Here is a 20921-nt window from a genome sequence, read left to right on the forward strand (position 1 = left end):
AGACATACAGTAACCAATGCTCTTCAAGATTAACACAAAATAATTCAGCAGAAGGTTGTGTCACAGTAGAACTAGCAACTTGCAAGCACAGTACATAATATTTGTGGCCTGTATCTATCTAACCTCCCACTTCATCAGCCTCTGCTCTAACATTAGTGGGAGTTTCAGGAATCAATTGCACGAGCACTATATGGACTCACTACATTAGAGTCGACTATGACAGTACACCCGTGTTATTCTCGTTCTTCTCTCTTGTTTAGCGAAATTGGTACGTAAACTTCTGGAAGCCGGCATAATGCCAGCGCAGTCAACTTACACCCGAGAAAAACAGACGCAAGCCACGATGACACAGACTTGCGTTACTGTACCAGTCCAGTACCTGCAGGTGGTGAAGCTCTTACTTTTCTATTACGGGTGGCACTGAGAATACTCTGTTACAAAGGCTACTGTTTAATTAATTTAACTTTCCCCCTACAGTGCCAATGACTACTAGAAAAGGAAAATGAAGAAGATAAATAATATGATTATCTATCCCTTCACAGGATATTTGCTTACATATGGGATGACTTTAGGTGCTTTGTTTTTATTCAGTGAACACTGATAGGCCACACATGAATAACAGAGATGTACTAAAATTATTAACAGAGGTAGTGAGTAGCCCCCGTGAAGGCCAGATATATGCTGTGCTTGCAATACAAACTACTGCAACTATTCTTGGTAGTATTCGGAAAAATTACAACTTCTTTTCCTTGCCTTTGCTACACTGGAACGGACGTGCGGGTGCAGTGTTACATGCTCTTCAAAGTAACACTTACTTCATCCAGTGACCGTCTACTCTGTCTACATACACATATGGTATCTATGAGTCAGATAGTACCATGATCCAGGCATCCATCCATTCAAAGTAAATGTCAATCATTCTTCTTAATGTCTCAACTGGACAAACCTTAGTTTTTCTCAGAGAAAAACAACATTTTCATTTTATTTTGGAAACCGCAAGCCATGCATCGGTGCTTGACTTGCATTTAAATTTGAACCAAAGGATATATTGCGCACACATACAGTTTCTGTTTCACCCACCCAGGCAGTCCTCTTCCCTTTCTCCTTCCACCCATCCTTGCTTCATCCTTCAATCGGCCATGCATCATATTCCCAGCCACCTCGGGCAGCATTCAAAAACACGTATCATTCTTTGCCAGTCATCATTACTTTTTAACTCGCTCGTCCTTCCACACTTACTTACACCCTTCATTCCCTTTTCGTTCATCCCATCCATCAAGTTCATCTCTGATCTGACTTAGCTTCTCGATAAAACTTTCACAGCTGAGTTGAAGTCAATTTAGAGGAGGCTACTACCTGGTTGATAAAAAGTTAGTTCTAAATTTGTAAGTCTTCTTAACAGTAAAGTATACTTGTAATGCACAACATATACACCCGTGCAGAGAGCACACTTTGCAGTCTGCAATCTCAATAAGTAAGGAATATAATAGCTTACCACTGCCCGCCACTCCCGTGGCATCCCCCACAGCAGTTCCCTCTGGCTGTTGCACCGTCTCTGCCCCAGGAGTGCCCACCACCGCGCTGGCCCCGGCACCGGTGGATGGCTGTGCTGATGTTCCGCCTAGAAAATACATTTCAGATTATTAGATGCCATATACACCACTCCCTAGTATTTTGTCTAGGAATGAAAAAATGTTACTACAACTACACAAACAAATTTAATAATTTGTGACTCTCTAGTCTAAACTACTAATTGCCCTTTTTTCAGGGAAGGGTGTTTTTTAGTTATGCTTAGCCGTAACATGTCTTGCTACACTTTTTGGCACAACGGATGAATGCTTGCTTTTTAACTGACACCATTTTTCTCATAACAGACAGAAGCTTCCCTTCTAAGAACAAGAGCAAGATCATATCATCATCACTTGGACGGAGTCAGCAATGATTCAGCACCACAAAGAAGACTGGAAGTTCCAAACTGGTGAGGGCTCGCCCACAATTAATGTGTGAAATCACTAAACACTTTCAATTTTCAATCCACCGTTTATGTTGTATGCTGAACTTGATTTTAATAAATGTTTTTACTTGCAATAAAGCTTTAAAACTTACATAGACTCTGTGGTTTTTGGTCATGAGTGAGTGAGCGAAAGGGTTTGCAATTTGCAAGCATGAGTCCGTGGCTTTGAGAGGTCGGGACTCTGACTCCGTAGTCTTATGTCCTGGGTTGTATAATCATTGGGGATCAATCAACGATGAATTCGGGAGCTAAATGACTCTGACACACTAGCTAGCCAGTAAGGAGATTGGGTGTTTAAATTCTGTTATGACGGAGGTATGTGGAAAGTCTAACTGCGCCTATTATAATTGATAAACAATGCACTATTTCGTGTCCATAGTTCTGTTTTTGCAGGATAGTCCCTGCAACAGTAGTAGTATGGATTGTCCTCCTATCCAATCAAAAAGTAAACTAGTATCTTATTCTTTCTTGGTGGCCATTGACATTTTATTGTTGGGAATTGTCAAAGCATAAACATTTAGAAGACTTCCAAAGACATTATGGACAACCCAGAGGACTGCACTCAGTGCATAGAGCTATTGCTGAATAGAATGGGAGTTTTGTTTAACACCTTTTGCCAACTGTGCAAGCTTAGTTAGCTACACAGACAGATTAATAATGATCTGTTAGTACCACAGGTAGTCATAGAAGAGGCAGAATAAGAATTTAGAAACAGTCTACAAGAAGCTCAAAGACGATTTAGAAAAAATCGAATGAGGAATGTTAGGAAAAAATAGGTGCTGTAAAAGATAGGGAAGTATACTTATTAATATTAACAGGAAAACTTACTGGGGCCAGCAGAGGAGCCCTCGCCGGACCGATCCTGGCCTTCCTGATCTTGTCCCTTCTCCGCCGGTGCTGCTACCTCCTCCTGTGTCCCCTTGCCCCTGGGGGGTGCTGATGTACAACATGAAAGAAAGACACAAACATGGATGATTGTTGTCAACCAAATCAAACATTTCAAAAAAACAATAACAAAATATTTCGGGGAACAATTGCACTAAATTTATTGACCTATCTGATGTGGTCTACTAGGATATTAGTATTGCTGGATTCGCGGACCGTCTACTTGGAAAGTTATGTAACTCACTAAACAAACTACAAAAAGGTTCGACTAGGACTGGCAGGCAGCACTCCGCAGCACGCGAAGTGACAGACACAGTCCATCGTGATTGCAGACCAGTGAGAAGTTGAACACTAAAAAGTTTCCTACTAAATAACTAGTCATAATATACTCAAACTATCAATCCACCACCACTATCTCTTCTTAGTGGCAGGAGTACAAAGGAAGGACTGGACTTGAGTCTCTAGGAGCAGATTTACAAGCCCCTTGCAGCTCTTTTGCTCCATCGTTGCGTGACTTTTGTGATGCAGCGGCAGCGCAAAAGAGGAGCCATTGTGCGGGGTATATTAACAACGTGACGCATCTGAGAGATGCATCCCGTTGTAAAGCCCTGCGTCATCAGGGGGCGTTCCGGCGCAAGGGAGGGCGTTCCTGCGCAGGAACGCCTCCTAAAAGAGGCTGAGTGAAATCTACAAGATTTCCCTCAGTCACTTTTAGGCCAATGCTGCGTCAAAACCCTGCACCTGCTTGAGGCAGACGTATGGCTTGACGCAGCATTGGGGAGATAGGGCACCCCAGAGCATTGCTGGAGCTGTGTCGTGCTTGCAACGCAACTCCAGCAATGCGCCGCCTTTATGGCACGATGCGTGATGCATCTGTGTAATTTTTGCCCCATTTTTCCCCCATGGTGCGCCGCATTGTAAATGCGGCACACCATGGGTGGTAAAGGCATAGCGCTCAATTACTGGTGCATCCCTGCAAATTTGCAGGGATGCGCCAGTAATTGTAAATCTGCCCCTTAGTGTCTAGCATTACGCAGTTCTGTAAAGTACACTCATACATAATCACTCAGGCCAATGAAATGAGCACAAAATCGAAAAAAAGTAAGCATAGTAGCACCGCCACTGAGCAGGCGAGTAGTGCACCTGCAATGCAATCACAGAAGATTTTGAAACATAATTTACCTACAATGTAATCGGCAGCATTATTGCTCTTCAGAAAAAACAAACATTTGCAATATGATAACATAGAGCAGGAGAAAATAGAGTAGTGATTAAATAGCTACTACTAATCACCAAGCCCAGGGATCTCGACACCTAGCAGGTTGAGCAGGTCGTGTTCACGGTCCAGGATATCGGACCACCGGTGCGTGTCCTGGCTGTAGGTGCGCCGGACCCGAGACTGCTGATACATGGCCTGGCACACCTTCCCCCGCAGCTGCCAACGCTCCCGGAGCCCGTACACGCCAGCGATCCTGCTGCCTGCTGCGATTGTCTTGGGGAGGCGGCGCTGGACATAAAAAATCAGTGCGGCCACCTCCTCCGCGCTAAAGATCTCCCGGGCTATGACTTGCTCCCCCCTCAATCGCCCGCAAGGGAGCCGGGTACGGGGTGCGGGACCCTTCCCCTTCCCGGCTCCCTTTGCCATGGTCCTGGACAGGAATGGAAATAATAAATAGGAAAGAGAATAGGGAAAAAGTAAATAAAAGAAGAGGTAAAAAAAAGTAGTTTTAAAGTAACCAAAAGTAGAAGAAAACACAAAATATAGATCTAGAAAAATAGAGGGATAGATAATATGTAAAAAAAGATTAAAAAAAACTTCAAACAAACAAAGGATGTCAAAGATTGAAGCTGGATAGAAAAAGCATGCCCAGAACCATAGCAATTAATGAAAAACAAGATGGCGGCGCCCATTGAGGACCGTGTGGGTAAGTTTGCGCGATATTTCCCCCGCGAGTACGCAAAAACACGCGCGAACTCGTAATAGCGCGCCGCACTCAACACAAGATTGCCAATAGCGGCCAGAAACAGAAGGATGCAACACGCACAAGATGGCTGCACCCATGTACGACCACATGGGTAACTTCACGGTCGGTGCGCTGCAAGCGGCCCGCGAATACGCAAAAAACCCCGCGAACACGCAAAAAAAAATCCGAAAATTCGCAGACCGCGAATTCGCAAGTTTCGCCCATACTTATTTATAAGTTGCCCTATGGGTGAGTGAGTGGCTGGTTGAGTGAATTCCTAGTTAAGAGACTTCCAGTGTGAATAGCTTCATTGGAGAGTGAGTGTCTGTGTGAATGGGTGAGTGAGTGGATATGGGAGTACTCTTATGTATGTGTGAATGGATATGTAAGTAGTTGTGTGTGTCCTAATTGGTGAATGAGTGGCTGTGTGGAGAGCCTAGGTGGGTGAGTGAGTGGATGTGTGAGTGGCTGTTATAAAGGTGAATATGTGGGTGTATAAGGGGTCATATGGGTGAGTGACTGGTTCTTTAAGAAGCTCTATGGGTGAGTGAAGGGTTGTTTGTGTGAGTGGCTGCAAAAGTGAATGAGTGTGTGTCTGAGTGGCTCCGTGGATGTGTGAGTGGTTATATGAGTAATTGTATGGGTCTGTGAATAGCTATGTGAGTAGTTGTGTTGGTATGTGAGTGGGTATATGAGAGGTTATGTATGTGGGTGAGTGGGTGTGTGAGTGATTCTGTGGATGATATAATCAGTGATATCACCAGTGCTGTCATTTGAGATGTCATGAGAGATGTCACTGAACCATGTCATGAGTGATAAAATATGTGGGGTCATAAGCAGTGCATTGTCGGGGTGTAATTTATAGTTAGCTAAAGCAACTAAAGCGGCTGAAATTGACTTTTTTATGAGCAAATCTGAGCCTAACTATACCATCACTGTAACCTTTAGTTTTTTCAGTGAATATATACACAGCACAAGTTGTAAACATCTAAATAGCCAACAGAATTATAGTTATGTTATGTCAATGAAGACAGTTTTGAATTAATTACAGGGACTTTATAGTTCGCACATAACATTTAAAAAAAGAAATTCACTGAAAAAGTGAAATGTTACAGGGACGTTTTAGGTAGGCTAATATTTCACTTGCACAAAACCAAAGAAATTCAGACATTATATTACCTGAGCTAACTATAACTAATGCTATGCAGGCGCATATATATATGTATATACACATACTGCACAATAATCATCAACATTACAGTTATTATGATCTGTCAATGAGAGTTTGAATTAGTTATAAAACCTTTATTTATCAATGATTATAGTATTTGTTTTTCATCTTTTATTCAATGTATTTAGTCAGATAAATCTGTTTACAGAAATATCAAAAAAATCATGATGAGGGTCAATCAAATGAATTTTAGTGTGTTCCATAAAGAAAATTAATCCCTAGATTACCCTAAGCAAATACTACCCTGTCAGAACCCATAAAGAGTCCTTTTTGGAAAAAAGCAAGATTTAAAGGAGCATATAATCAATTTGAAGGCGAACTGCCCATAAATCATAAATCATCTGTAGCAAACAGTTGCAGTAATGACTGTTCAAATTAAGCAGGGAAAATAATCATGGCAGTAGCTATAATTGATAAAGAAAGTCACCCACAAGGTGGTAGGTGACAGGAATCAGCAGTAGCTCACAATGAATGGGGTAAAAAGTGTTAAAGGAGAAAAGGATGGTCACAGAAAAATAGTTTGGACCAGACTGCTTTAAGTCTAACCAGAAACACATATGTTATAAGCAAAGAACACATGTAAAAGTCATTTCGAGCCAATGAGAAAAGCTTATCCAATGATCTGCTACTTTTTCCTTCATTCCCACGGTGAGAGATGAAGACGGAATGGTACTATCTACATTGTGTCAACTTTAGTTGCTAACATTCATGTGCATTTATTTTACTCTGAGTTCTCACGAGTTCTCCTCAGTCTAACTATTAGCTTATTCAAAATTCTACAGTGTGACAATAAACTATTCTATAGTAGAAACATTGTATTTGCAAACTACAATATTAAGTCATGATATTCACGTCTTCATATAAGCATTTATTGTTCAATATTCCTAGTCAGCATTCAATCGGTATGAATATGTGGCAGCTAGAAATTAATTAACTACGATGCAAACATGTAGCTTAGTAAAAGAAAGAATACTTTTAAAATGGAACACATTCTACAGAGATGACACGTTTAAGCACATTGGACTGTTCAGCCTTTTCTAAAGTGTTCATTTATTAAAGAAGGGAAAAATGTAAAAATAATGACAGGTGTAGATTGAAAGTGGCCTAATCTGACTTAGCAGTAAAACTGCAATAGTATGAATGCTTACTGCAAAAATCATGTTATACGTTAATTTGCACATTTAGGAAAGGTTCATTTACCTACACTTCATTTTGGTTCACATTTCTTTTAATGTTGAGCGTGAAGTATGGCATTCATTTAACCTAAAACCTTCTGCATTATCAAGGGTGTCTTATATGTAAAAATAAGGTAGTTAAAGTCTTTGCAAGTATCTTTAGTTCCAAAGGCGAATTTGGAAATAATTGTATTTTAAAATTGGCCTGCCTCTAAAATTACAACAGGCACCACAGCACACACGTTCATGAAATCAGCTGGGCCTCTAAACCTAGATGCTCTACAATACACAAAGAATGTACAGGTAGGTTTTCAGTACCAATTGTAAATATACCTAATCACTATGTATATTTTCAACAGAGCACTGGTCCTTAGACTGGTTGGTAGAGCCCAGGGCACAATCATATTCAGAAAACAAACATCTAGTTGTCAGAATGGGGGAAAAAGTGAGTGGACACAGCAAACACCCAGAGGTCAATGTAGAGGATTTTCAAAGATCTTCACTTAACCCCTTCTGTGCTCCCGTCGGCCGTGGCCGTCGCGAGCACTACCTCGCTGGTGCTGCGAACGGGCAATGGCCGACGTGGCCCCGCCCACTCCGCGGAACACCGCACTGCGGTGAAATAACGGGCATGGTAAACGGGTTAAATGCTGTATAGTATTATTAAACACAAGTACTGGATTCCACCACTGTCCACCAAACATTGAAAGGTGGTTTATTAGTATTTTTAGGTAAGTACCTAGACGTAGTAATAACACCACAATCACAAATAAGACTCAGTCAAGTTCTCAATAAAGTAATCATTGCTCGACCTTTGGCAGCTTAGCTGCAAGCAGACAGGCTTAACTTAGGAGACAGGTATGTAAACATTTAAAAACACAAATACGGTACAAATGTAAAATAAAATGCAATAAAAATCCAAAACCAATTAAAAAAAATAGGGAATATTTTTATTTGTACAATGCCACCACAATGACAAAAATACAATTTAGGGAACCCGAGATATGAATTTTTGAAGATAATATGTAGAAAATGTGCTTTCTACTTGTCTAGTGCTTGAAAGCAGACACCAGTAACCGGGAACATCTGGTCATACTTGACTGTGACCAAATCGAATTTTCAGGCTGGGCGCGATGGATGTATGTCAGATACGATGAGTGGTTGGGGATGGTCAAAAATTGCCTTTAAACGTGATTAGGCCTGGGCATGGTTCGCAGAGTTTACCTACGCCGAAGTCCGGCGAAGTTACAAAAAAACTCTGCGAAGTTCCGCGAGTGGCGGAGTGCAGTGTGTACTGCAGTTTGTGCTGGTATTTCTGCCATTCGAGTAGAAATTCTACCCAAGCGGAAACTCTCGCTCACAAAGATATCACTTGCAATCGCGAATTTACCGTTCTCGATCGCGAGTGGGGAAAAAACTCAGCTACACATCGCAAAGCGGAGTTTTCTGCACTCCGCGGAGTGCGGTGTCCAAAAAACGCAACAAACTCAGCGAACAGAGCGAAGTTCCCCACCCAGGCCTAAACGTAATCACTTTTTGGGTTGTATTTTTCTCAACACTGAGCAAATATCCTTAAAAGGGACACTTTGGTATGACAGATTGTACCTGTCTCTTCTGTACTGTGGAGGGCTAATACAGAAAGCGCCAGCGATATCTTCAGTGGGCGTTCCCTTTTTTGCATGGGGGCCTACTCCATGCAAATAAAGAATCCCTTTGACTCTGCACCCGTGATGTTATACAGATGCGGGGTAGAGGCAAAGAAGCTCTTGGTAGGAGCACTGACGGTGCGCCACCTAAAAGGTGGCATACTGTCAGTTCACCCTGTGCAACAGCCATCTGGAGGGGGGTAAGGGGTCACATTGTCCCCTCAGACAGCTCCTTGCAGGCAGATGGAGTCACTGACTACACCCGCCTGCAAGGGGATCTCTTATCCCCCTTTGAAGTGCAGACTGTTTGCCACCTGCACTGTGAAAGCATGGAGCAGCTACAAATCAGCCGCTCCATTTTTCACATGAATGCACTGCCCCCAGGGCAGCAGAAGTTCACGGCTGTGCTGAGGGCAGGTCATTAATCATAATACAGTGAATTTACCTTCGTTGCACCAGTTGCACCTTTAAAAAGGTGCACCCAGCTAAACGAAGGAACATGACTTCATGTATAATGAGGCCTCTGGAGGTCTTCATTCTCATCCGCAATGGAAAGAGCTCCTGAGCTTTTAGCGTGGCAAACCTGTACATCTGTCAGAGTGACGTTAGATGTCACAAGCTTGACTCTCGATGATTGGTCGGTCAACTTGTGGTAAATAAATAATTAATTACCGGTTCTATTTTTCAGAATAATCAATAAACAGGTAGCTCAATAAATAAGAGTCAAGATTCGAGGTAGCTGGAGTTTACAGGCTTTAATCAGGCATAAAGGACAGGAACAGGACAGCCTGCATGGGAATAGGATGGCAGCTGCCGGGGGCAGGATCTGGAATGGCTAGAGCAAACTTTAATATCCGTGCACAATATATATAGTTAAACAGAATACATTACATTCAATACAGTAGGCGTAGCAGTAGGCGTATACATAGACATGTGGTGTAAACGTAACAGAATATGTCATAAACGGGGCGGAAACATGGAGGGGGCTACCTGAGGAGCTGGGACCTTTAACCTAGTGGTGCGCGCAAGCTGGCAATGACGTGTTACTAGGAGGAACTGGGGGCTATGACTTCTGCACTAGAAGAGGAGACTAAAGTCTGCGGAGTCAGAGCGACATGTACCTAAAGCCTATCTAGTATCTGGTGTTTAGAGAACATGTTGATAGAATCCAAAAGTTATCAGGGTAAAGGCTAACAGACTCTAAGACTGGTGCATGCATTATTCTACATGTAGTGCGGGTGCGAGGAATATTCTATGAATATAATACAGTATTTCTCTTACATGGAGACATAAAGGCTAGACCATGACAGAAACTATTGATGCGATTCAGTAGCTTAGGAATGCAGAGAAGGAGGGCTGGACTGATAACTAGAAACATAACATACTCTTGGCAGACTGGGAGGCAGAGCCAGGCCGGGCCGGGCACTGCGAGGCATGAAGTAAGCGAAGGGTCAGGGATACAGGTGGGGGCTGTATCGCTCCTCGGAGAGGGTTCAGGAGACAGGAGCTGAATCTGGGTCCGGGCCCTTTTGAGGCCTAGAAACGGGGACTTTTCAATAAATTAACGTGCACACTGAAAAACGTGGCAACGTAGGTTTACATAGGCCTGATACTCGTAGCTTTCACGGAGACTGGAAACTGACATACTGGAGTTGGACACAACTGTAATTGCGTCTTTAATCGATCAGAGAGGAATACATATGCATATTAATCATGCACGTATAACATAAGATGGGGAACACGTAGGCACATATAACATGGCAAAATTTACTTTTCCACATTCCCTCCTTGTGCCCTACGTTTCCATCAGGAAACATCAATATTCATGATACCATCTATCATTTCATATAGCATCATTTGCTCGTCTCGAATTGTCTTGGAACGGGATTTAGGACTAGGAATACAAGATGTAGCACAAATGCCGCAAATCGCAGGGCCACATTGTATACAGAGGCAGCAACTGAATATGATCATTACTGCAATACCTAGGAATGACAATATTTTCCATCCCCAGGCAGATATAATACTCCAGAGCCAACCGGACCATGTCCTGGTGCCTGGATTCTGGTGTATCTGATGGGCAATTTTATGAAGTCTGGTTATAGCTGAATAAACAGACGGCGCGTTATTAGGAATGAAAATGCAGCAACTAGATCCGATGACTCTACATGCTCCTCCTCTATCGGCCAGTATGACGTCAAGAACGAGACGATTTTGGAGCACGACAAATCTCATAGCAGATTGCTCTTCAGTCAAGTTACCTAGAGCAGAAGTAGTCTCATTCACTACTGCTTCAAGGGTTCTGGTTAACCTACGTATTAGCTTACTATTCTGGATAGGTCTTATAAAGAAGAAGAAACCTTTATTGAAGTCTTGATATTGTTCTAGAGTAGTTTCAGTTTGATCGACAATCGGGGACTCGATCTCCCTTCTAGGTCTGAGGTGTACTAGATGTGTGTTCCTATGATAATCAGATGGGGCTAGAAAAACTGGTGGCAGTAGGAAGGCAATGTAACAAGTTCCATCCCAATCAAGGGGCAGACGAACATATGCGGTCTGACCACAAACAAAATAAGAATGACGTGAGGCTTTGAAAATAGATTTCCCACTGTCACTATACTTGACAATAATAGTACAATCACTGTGTCCTACATGTGCGGAACCATTCTTTCTGACACATAATTCGCCTTTGACTGGTAGTACTGAAATAGCAGGCAAATCTGGAGTAGTATCAGACTGAACATTCAGGACCATGAAATTCGAGGAATAATTACCTAAATCATACACTTCATTTTCTAGATCTAACCCTGTTCTATGGGAAAGACCTTGCTTGTCTGGGAAACATGTTCGATTCAGAAGGGACATATCATTGGACGATGACGTTAACATGGACCATGCTCAACACGAACCATTATGTGAAAACGGATAAGGAAAGAGTGGCAGAACTCCCTTCGGTGTCTGGAAAGGGGGGAGTCGACCACACACCCAACAATTAGTGGCATTGCTGGTCTGGTGTGAATAGTGTAGCATTCTAATAAACGTGTTATTTCGCATAGCAAGACGATAGGATAGCTCGTGAGGAGGCAGATCACTAAATGTGTGCTCTACTGTAGTATTAGAAAACTTATTTACATGAGAAATTGGAAAACATAAATGTAATGCATAACTTGTGCAGGTAACCATAAGACTCACATATACTAGAAAACTTAGAACAATGATACACTTGATAGAGTTTTGACTAACTCTCTCACTAGGGGGGTCTATCTCATACATGTCAGAAACCTGTCTAACCGTTTCACCCGAGAGGGACTTAGACAATTAAACTGGCTGACTTATTTTACTAGACCTGAGTTTCTTTTTATACTCCTGCTGCGGAGTTTCCTCTAACAGGGAAGGCTTGAATTCAGAGTAAATTTTTAGGCAGTCCTTAGAAATGTCCTTGGCAAATGTTTTTTCACGAATTCCATGGAACTTCTTGATGTGGGACAGATGGACCCACCCCTTGCGGCCTTCCAACTTCACGGCCGTGCGGGTGGTCAGAAGAACTAGTCGTGGCTCCTTCCAACGAGGCTCCAGTGGACTTGAACGATCAAAATTCCGCACCAACACGAGGTTTCCTGGAATGACTTCATGCGGTTTAACCTCGGTGTTGTCTGGAAATGCGGCGGCAACCTGTGAACGACAAGAGTGTAGGGCAGACATCAAGGAAGCTAGGTAATCTGTCAACATATTACTGGAAACGTCTGTAATACTGCGGGGTCTAGGTGTACCCCACATGTTTGGGGGGCGGCCGAATACGACCTCATACGGGGACAGACCTGATCTAGAATGTGCAACCATCCTCATAAAAAATAAAGCAACTGGCAGGGCAACTAGCCAGTCTACACCTTTCTCTTTACATATTTTGGCAAGTCGGATTTTCAGAGTTTGATTATGTCTCTCTACGAGACCGGCTGCTTCAGGATGGCGCACACAATGGAACTTCCACTGGTACCCCAACAGAAGGGAAACATGTTTCATAAGTTCTGATGAGAATGGCTGGCCGTTATCTGAATACACGACCCTAGGGAGTCCATAGCGGGGAAAGAATTCACGAACCAACTGCTTGGCAGTGGTCGCAGCTGTGTAATCTGGAACTGGATATGCTTCTGTCCACCTGGACAAAGCGCATACTACTACGAGGACATACTTGAAACCTCGACATCGCTCCATCTGAATGTAATCCATCTGGAGAACTTCAAAAGGGTGGTCAGGAGGTTGGAATCCCCCTTGTTCCAACGGGACACTTTTACCTGGATAGAACTGACAACATATCATACAGGTACGGACTTTCTGCTTGGCTGCAGCTCGTAAATGCTTGTTGAACCAAAGGTTCTGGATACTGTCTAACATAGCTTTTTCTCCTAAATGTGCAGGACTATGTGCGGTATTGATAATGACTTGAACCATTGAGTCGGGGAGAAACCATGTGGCTTTTCCCTTCGTCAACCATCCTTGGTCTGTCTGGACCCCTCCTTGTTCGGACCATTTCTTTATTTCATCGGGAGTAGCATGTAACTGTATGTCTATGACATCTTGTGTAGGGTCCTTAACTGTCATACATGTAGTCGGATCTGGAGTGTGTGTCAGTGTCGTGTTAACTGGAATGTCTGGTGTCTGAGCTGTAAGCTTGGCTGTTCGATCTGCTAGATCGTTACCTTGGGAAATAATATCAGTGACTTTCGTATGTGCTTTGCACTTCATGATAGCGATAGCTGTCGGTAAATGTATTGCATCTAACAGAGCTTGAATAAGAAGACCATGCTGAATCTTGGTTCCATGAGAAGTCATAAAACCTCTTTCTTGCCAGAGCACTCCAAAGTCGTGTACGACTCCGAATGCATAACGTGAATCTGTGTATATATTTACTTTCAGGTTCTTGGCACGCATGCAGGCTTGGGTCAGAGCGACTAGCTCTGCTGCTTGAGCAGACAAGGTGTCAATACGGTGTGTCTCTATAACTTCAGTCTCAGTAGTCACTGCATACGCGGCTACTAGTTCTCCTGTACTTGTTCTCATACATGAACCATCCACATAAAGTGTCAGGTCGGGATCAGGTAATGGAATATCTGTCAAGTCTTGTCTTGGCTTTGTCATGGTGTTAACAACTTCCACACAGTCATGTGTGGCAGGATTTGAAGTAACTGACGGTAACAGTGTAGCAGGATTCAGAACGTTGCAGCGTCTGATTTCTATGTGTGGCTGGAACAGTGTCAATTCATAACCTGTTAAACGTGCAATTGTCAAGTGCTGAGTCTGTGTTCGGTTTAAAAGAACTTCCATGGAGTGTGGAACTTGTATTGTCAGGGAGTGTCCTAACACTATGGAATCACTTTGTCTGATAGCTAGTGCTGTGGCTGCAACTGACTTGAGGCACGCAGGCAGAGCCTGGGCTACTGGATCTAATGTGCTCAAAAAATAAGCACAGGGCTTGTATTGTCCTGCTTGATCTTGTGTGAGAACAGATAATGCTGTACCATCACGTTCTGTGACAAAAAGTGTAAAAGGCTTACTGTAGTTCGGTGTAGCCAGAACAGGTGCTTGGCATAAGGCTTTCTTTAATTCATTAAAAGCAAGTGTATGTTCAGATGTCCAAGGGAGGACAGTCGATACGGCTGCCTCCTGTGTCGTTAACTGTATCAGTGGCTTGGCTAGAAATGCATACTGAGGAATCCATTGTCTGCAGTAAGAAGTGAGGCCAATAAAAGCTCGTACCTCCTTCTGTGTCTTGGGCTGTGGAAGACTCGCTATTAACTGGATACGGTCTGGTGTCAACTGCCTACCCCACTTGGACAGTAAGTGGCCTAAGTAGATCACTTGCTGGACACAGAATTGAAGCTTCGAAGGGGACACCTTGTGCCCCATCTCGGCTAGAAAATACAGGACTGTAAGTGACGCTCGCTCGCAGTCACGTTCAGAACGGGTGGTGATCAATAGATCATCGACATACTGGAGCAGGGCAGTGTCAGTTGGCATGTGAATATTGTCTAGTTGTCTCTTGAGTGCTTGACTGTAAATACTAGGACTTTCTGTGAAACCTTGAGGAGCTCGTGTGAATTTATAGCTCCTTCCATTTAAACAGAATCCAAAAAGGTACTGGCTGTCTGGATGAATGGGGACACTGAAAAATGCGTTCTTGAGGTCGATAACAGTGAAGAACGTGGCCTCAGAATCAATGGCTGTCAATAGGGAAGAAATATCTGGAACAACTGGGTACTCGGGAATGATACATTTATTAAGTTCTCGAAGGTCAATCACTAATCGATATACTGGAGGTGCGTTTGGATCAGTACGTTTCATGACTGGAATGATAGGAGAATTACATACATTGGAGTCAGTTTCTACAACCACTCCTTGAGCAATAAGCTCATCAATAATTTTGGATAAGGCTGCTACAGCCTCAGGTGGCAATCTGTACTGTCTGATTCGTGGCAAAACTATACCTTGCTTGAGAGTCACACGATGTGGTGTGATGTTCATACAACCAACATCAGTTGGACCTTGTGCCCATAGATGCTGTGGGACATTCAGTAATCTTGGATCAAAATCACGTAATACATAGTGACCTTTAAAGTCACGCAAAAACAAACGGACTCCTTCTGGGGAGCAACATATAACTGCACCTAATTCTTTCAATGTTTTAATGCCTAACAAATTTTCTGGACATGCTTTTGTAAGTAACAAATCAGTAGTTCGGGACAATGGACCAACTTCTAGAGAAACTGGTTTTGAAATTTCGTTAACAATTGGCTTTCCTGAAAATCCAAGGGAAACATTTCTTGAGCCTGAGAGCGGAGCCCCTGGAACCTCGTCATGACTGATAGTAGTCCTACTTGCCCCTGTATCAATCAGAAACTTTCTGTCTTTCCCTAATACTTGACTGTGTACGTAGGGACCCTCTTGATCTACAGGTATCTCGATGAGAGGCAAGCCTACCTCCCTCTCTAGGCTGTTTCATGAATACTGTTGATACTCTGGATACTCTGCCTGGGCATACTGGTACATCTGCTGTGTAACATGCTGTGTTGCAGCGATAGGCTGCGGTACTGTAACTGTCTGTTGTGCATTCTGTGGTGACTGAGAAGTCTGTGAAACTTCTTGTCTAGGCGGACGTGGTCTTTCTTTAGTCTTAACAGTAGCTATGTTGTGTTTCAGAACTGCACACTCGTTTATAAAATGACCTGGCTGTTTACAATAATTGCAGGTCCCTTTAACGGGAGCTGCAGGATGACTGGCTTGATTCGGACTCCTCTTCTGACTGTCTTGTGGAACAGATTGTGCAACTAATACTTTCATTTTCGTGTCTTTCACACGTCTCCTTTCGTGTTCTTGTTCTTTCCTGATTCTGTTCTGGTGATACTGGAGCATCTGTAACATTTGGGACGGAGTATTAGCTTGCCAGGTACTTTCGACTTTCAAAACTCGATTTTTAACTTGTGGACTTGAATTCTCGACTAGTTTAGTAACAAAAAGATGAGGGTATGACTCGCTACTTGTTTTCAAACCACTGTTAATAATAAAACATTTCTCAAATCTAGAATAAAAATCACTAGTGTCTTCGTCTTGTTTCTGTTTACAGGCTGAGATTGCATCCCAGTCTTCCTTTTTCGTGGCTAGTAACCTTGGCAAAACCTGTATCAATAATTCGGGCAACTCTTTAACTTTACCCCCTAGACCGGTACCTGGTACACGTGAATTATCTTCAGCTTCTAGAGCTGTCCAATCTATCTTTTTCTCTCCCACCTCCCATTCTTTTTCCTTGAGTTTTTCATACACCCCTGCGGGCAACAGGACCTTTAACATTTTAATGATATCAGGATACGTGTATTCTCCCATACGGAGCATGTCTTTTAATTCTCGATGGAACCCTGCTGGATCTTTATCGTGACAGGGAATTAACTTCTTCATCTCTAAGAGTTCCATCTTGGTGATAGGGGTGTAAACAAATACTCGTTCTAGATCACCACCCGTTGTCCTAACTGGGTGTACTTCTCGTAACGGATGCTGTCTGTCTATATATAATAGTTTATTTTCTGGAGGTGAGACATGAACAAAATGCGGATTCAGAAACGTTCTATATTTGTGGCGCTGCTCTAGAATGATACTAATTAAATCGGTACCTAGGCCTCTCCATCTATACTGGAGTAACTCGTTCAGAACATCATGTAACGGACCTGGATCAGAATGTTGTCCCTCATACAGTGTAATGAGGTGCTGGATCATATACATACCCACCAGTCGCTGCTCGGCTGGGGGCAGTTTCAGAAACATTTGTGCCACTATTTCGTCTGGAAAAGTGGTAGAATCAGTAGTCCATCGGACTGCTGATCGGGCTAGTTCTTGTTCATGCATGGTACTGAGTTCGTTATAACCGATTCGTGATTTCAGAATGTGATCGGTAGCTTGAAATACTTGTTCGAGAGAACCTTGTTCTGGTGCTGGAGGAGGGAACACTTTCTTGTGTTCCGGGCGTGAATGTCGGTCGGGAAGTCTAGTTCTACCTACATACGCTATTCTGGAGGGATTCTCGCTGTCTACTTCTTCAGTATCAGAGGCGTCTTCTTTCTCGGTTGCTTGTAATGCTTCTCGTTTCTCGTGTAACTTTATTATTTCTTTACGGATTTTCTTGTACATACTCTCTATACAGTTCTGGGTCTTGTGTCTTCCCTCGGCTATATGGTCACTCCATTTGGTCAGGACTTTCATTTCTTCCGGATCTTTTTCCGGATAATCTTGTTCTCTTATTAAACAATTAATTAAAAACTTTAAAAGCATGAGCTGGGTCTCGACTTTTCGTTGAGCCATGGCGTCGCCAATACTTCCTGGGTCTGCTCCTGTACGGATGAAACGATATATTCTGTCTAGATAACCTTTCATATTGGGCAGGGTGTCCAAATATTCGGTCACCCGTCTTACACGCAGTGAATATATGACCATATTATCATCACCTGGGACTGGATCATAACGGCATTCGGTAAGAGCTCGCTTGATATCTGCAACTGACTGATGCTTGGGCGAACGCTGTAACGCTCGGGCATGTAGCTCGATTAATGTCACACGTCAGTGCTGAGGCGGGGTTCCAGGAGGACTTCCCCCCGAGGCCCCTTGACTAGAATCGTCGACGGGTATTGTACGGGCTGGGAGAGTGACCGATGTAGCGGGTACATGTACTATAGGCTGGACCGGGGGTACCGTAACAGGTGCTGCAACGGGTGCCCCGGTAGCTGGAGGTACAGGAATTACATTATTTACGGGAGCTGGCGAGACAGGATTGGCGTATTCTGGGACTGTGTCGTCCAAATAGGACGAGAGAAAAATATCAGCTGCGGTCTGTTTGTGACGTAGCTTAATCGGAACTAGTGACGGCGGAAAATTACTGGATGCCTCCGGGGTTGCTTTTGGCAAGCCCTCGGCAAGAAGAGGATACATACCCTTAATAAGGGCATTTCTCTGTCTGTCTGACTGTTCGGCTTTAACTCGTTCACCTATTTCGATTAATTCCCTTTCTTGGGCTCTTTCTGAGGATTCCCTACTTAATTCTGCTTTTCTGATTTCTTTTTCGGTTCTTTTATGGGATTCTTTGCGCCATAACTCGATGGCATCTTTCTGGGACTGTCTGGATTTCTTTTTCCATAATGCTTCTTCTACTCGCATGATGCACTCGGCATCCCATGTACCTGATACAGGCCATCTATATTTCTCTTCGAGATCTTTAGTATACTCGACCCATAAGTCTAAGTACAATATGGCACTTAAGCCATGCTTATGATACATAAAATGTCCTGGACTGTCCCTAGGCGGGACAGGAACTGCTTCCTCGAGCAGACCTTTCCTGGTTTTTAACTGACATAACTTAGAGAACAGAGGCATGATTTAGACTGGAATCTAGACACAATACAATACACAATAGACACAATAATAACTTGAAAAACAGATCACTCATACCACGACATTAAAAACACATTGAAATAACATTAAAATAACAGTTCGAACAGAATATTACCTGGAATACTGAGAACAGAAACACATGAATTTCTCGAGAACAGAACTTACTGGAATGACTAGATGCACTGCTAAAACAGTACGAAACATACCGGTCCCATAAAGAGACACGTCAGGACCCGCATCCACCTAGGTGGACACTTCGTGTTGGATCTGTGTACCCAAACCCACGGACCAGAGACAAATTAATTGACCCTGTCTAGATACTACCCCAGCAACGGTACTCACCGGGCAGCAAGAACGGAAGGCCTCGGACTGGACTGGACTGCTACGACGACGGACTATGAACATCGGACTTCAGTTACAGGTGGGCCTCCGGGTACCTCGGACCTTGGACTCTCGGCTTGGGCTCTGGTCGGGACTCGCCGCGTTCCTCCACCGCCTCGTCTGAACGCTGGACCACAACCTCCGTCTCCTCCGTGGGCCTGAGGGATACTTGAAGCAGAAATATCTGCACGTGCACGGTATGGTTCCGTCACGGCTGCAGAGGATCAGGGGGCCTGCGTGGCTTCTCCGGCGCGTGGGGAAAGGGCAAGTTCCTATTCGGGCGCCATTATGTGGTAAATAAATAATTAATTACCGGTTCTATTTTTCAGAATAATCAATAAACAGGTAGCTCAATAAATAAGAGTCAAGATTCGAGGTAGCTGGAGTTTACAGGCTTTAATCAGGCATAAAGGACAGGAACAGGACAGCCTGCATGGGAATAGGATGGCAGCTGCCGGGGGCAGGATCTGGAATGGCTAGAGCAAACTTTAATATCCGTGCACAATATATATAGTTAAACAGAATACATTACATTCAATACAGTAGGCGTAGCAGTAGGCGTATACATAGACATGTGGTGTAAACGTAACAGAATATGTCATAAACGGGGCGGAAACATGGAGGGGGCTACCTGAGGAGCTGGGACCTTTAACCTAGTGGTGCGCGCAAGCTGGCAATGACGTGTTACTAGGAGGAACTGGGGGCTATGACTTCTGCACTAGAAGAGGAGACTAAAGTCTGCGGAGTCAGAGCGACATGTACCTAAAGCCTATCTAGTATCTGGTGTTTAGAGAACATGTTGATAGAATCCAAAAGTTATCAGGGTAAAGGCTAACAGACTCTAAGACTGGTGCATGCATTATTCTACATGTAGTGCGGGTGCGAGGAATATTCTATGAATATAATACAGTATTTCTCTTACATGGAGACATAAAGGCTAGACCATGACAGAAACTATTGATGCGATTCAGTAGCTTAGGAATGCAGAGAAGGAGGGCTGGACTGATAACTAGAAACATAACATACTCTTGGCAGACTGGGAGGCAGAACCAGGCCGGGCCGGGCACTGCGAGGCATGAAGTAAGCGAAGGGTCAGGGATACAGGTGGGGGCTGTATCGCTCCTCGGAGAGGGTTCAGGAGACAGGAGCTGAATCTGGGTCCGGGCCCTTTTGAGGCCTAGAAACGGGGACTTTTCAATAAATTAACGTGCACACTGAAAAACGTGGCAACGTAGGTTTACATAGGCCTGATACTCGTAGCTTTCACGGAGACTGGAAACTGACATACTGGAGTTGGACACAACTGTAATTGCGTCTTTAATCGATCAGAGAGGAATACATATGCATATTAATCATGCACGTATAACATAAGATGGGGAACACGTAGGCACATATAACATGGCAAAATTTACTTTTCCACAAACTTCGGATGTGTTGTAACATGATGTTTAATAGTAATCTATGTTGCCTAATGGTATGAACCCTCCTCCCCTCCCTTTCCCGCAAAGTGTTGTTACCCTAGGTGGAACACTCGTTAGGAGCTCACCTTAGAACGTTCAGTGAGGAGGCGATCGTGCTTGAGGCCAGGGAAGAGGTGTGGCGCCGCGGCCAGGGCGACTGACTCCGGAAGCTGGGGATCACGGTTCGATCCCTTGCTCCGGCGGCAGGTTAGCCCAGCACCATGTGACTCTGGGCAAT

This window comes from Lissotriton helveticus, chromosome 7 (assembly GCF_964261635.1).
Source record: "Lissotriton helveticus chromosome 7, aLisHel1.1, whole genome shotgun sequence".
In the NCBI taxonomy this organism is placed as follows: domain Eukaryota; kingdom Metazoa; phylum Chordata; class Amphibia; order Caudata; family Salamandridae; genus Lissotriton; species Lissotriton helveticus.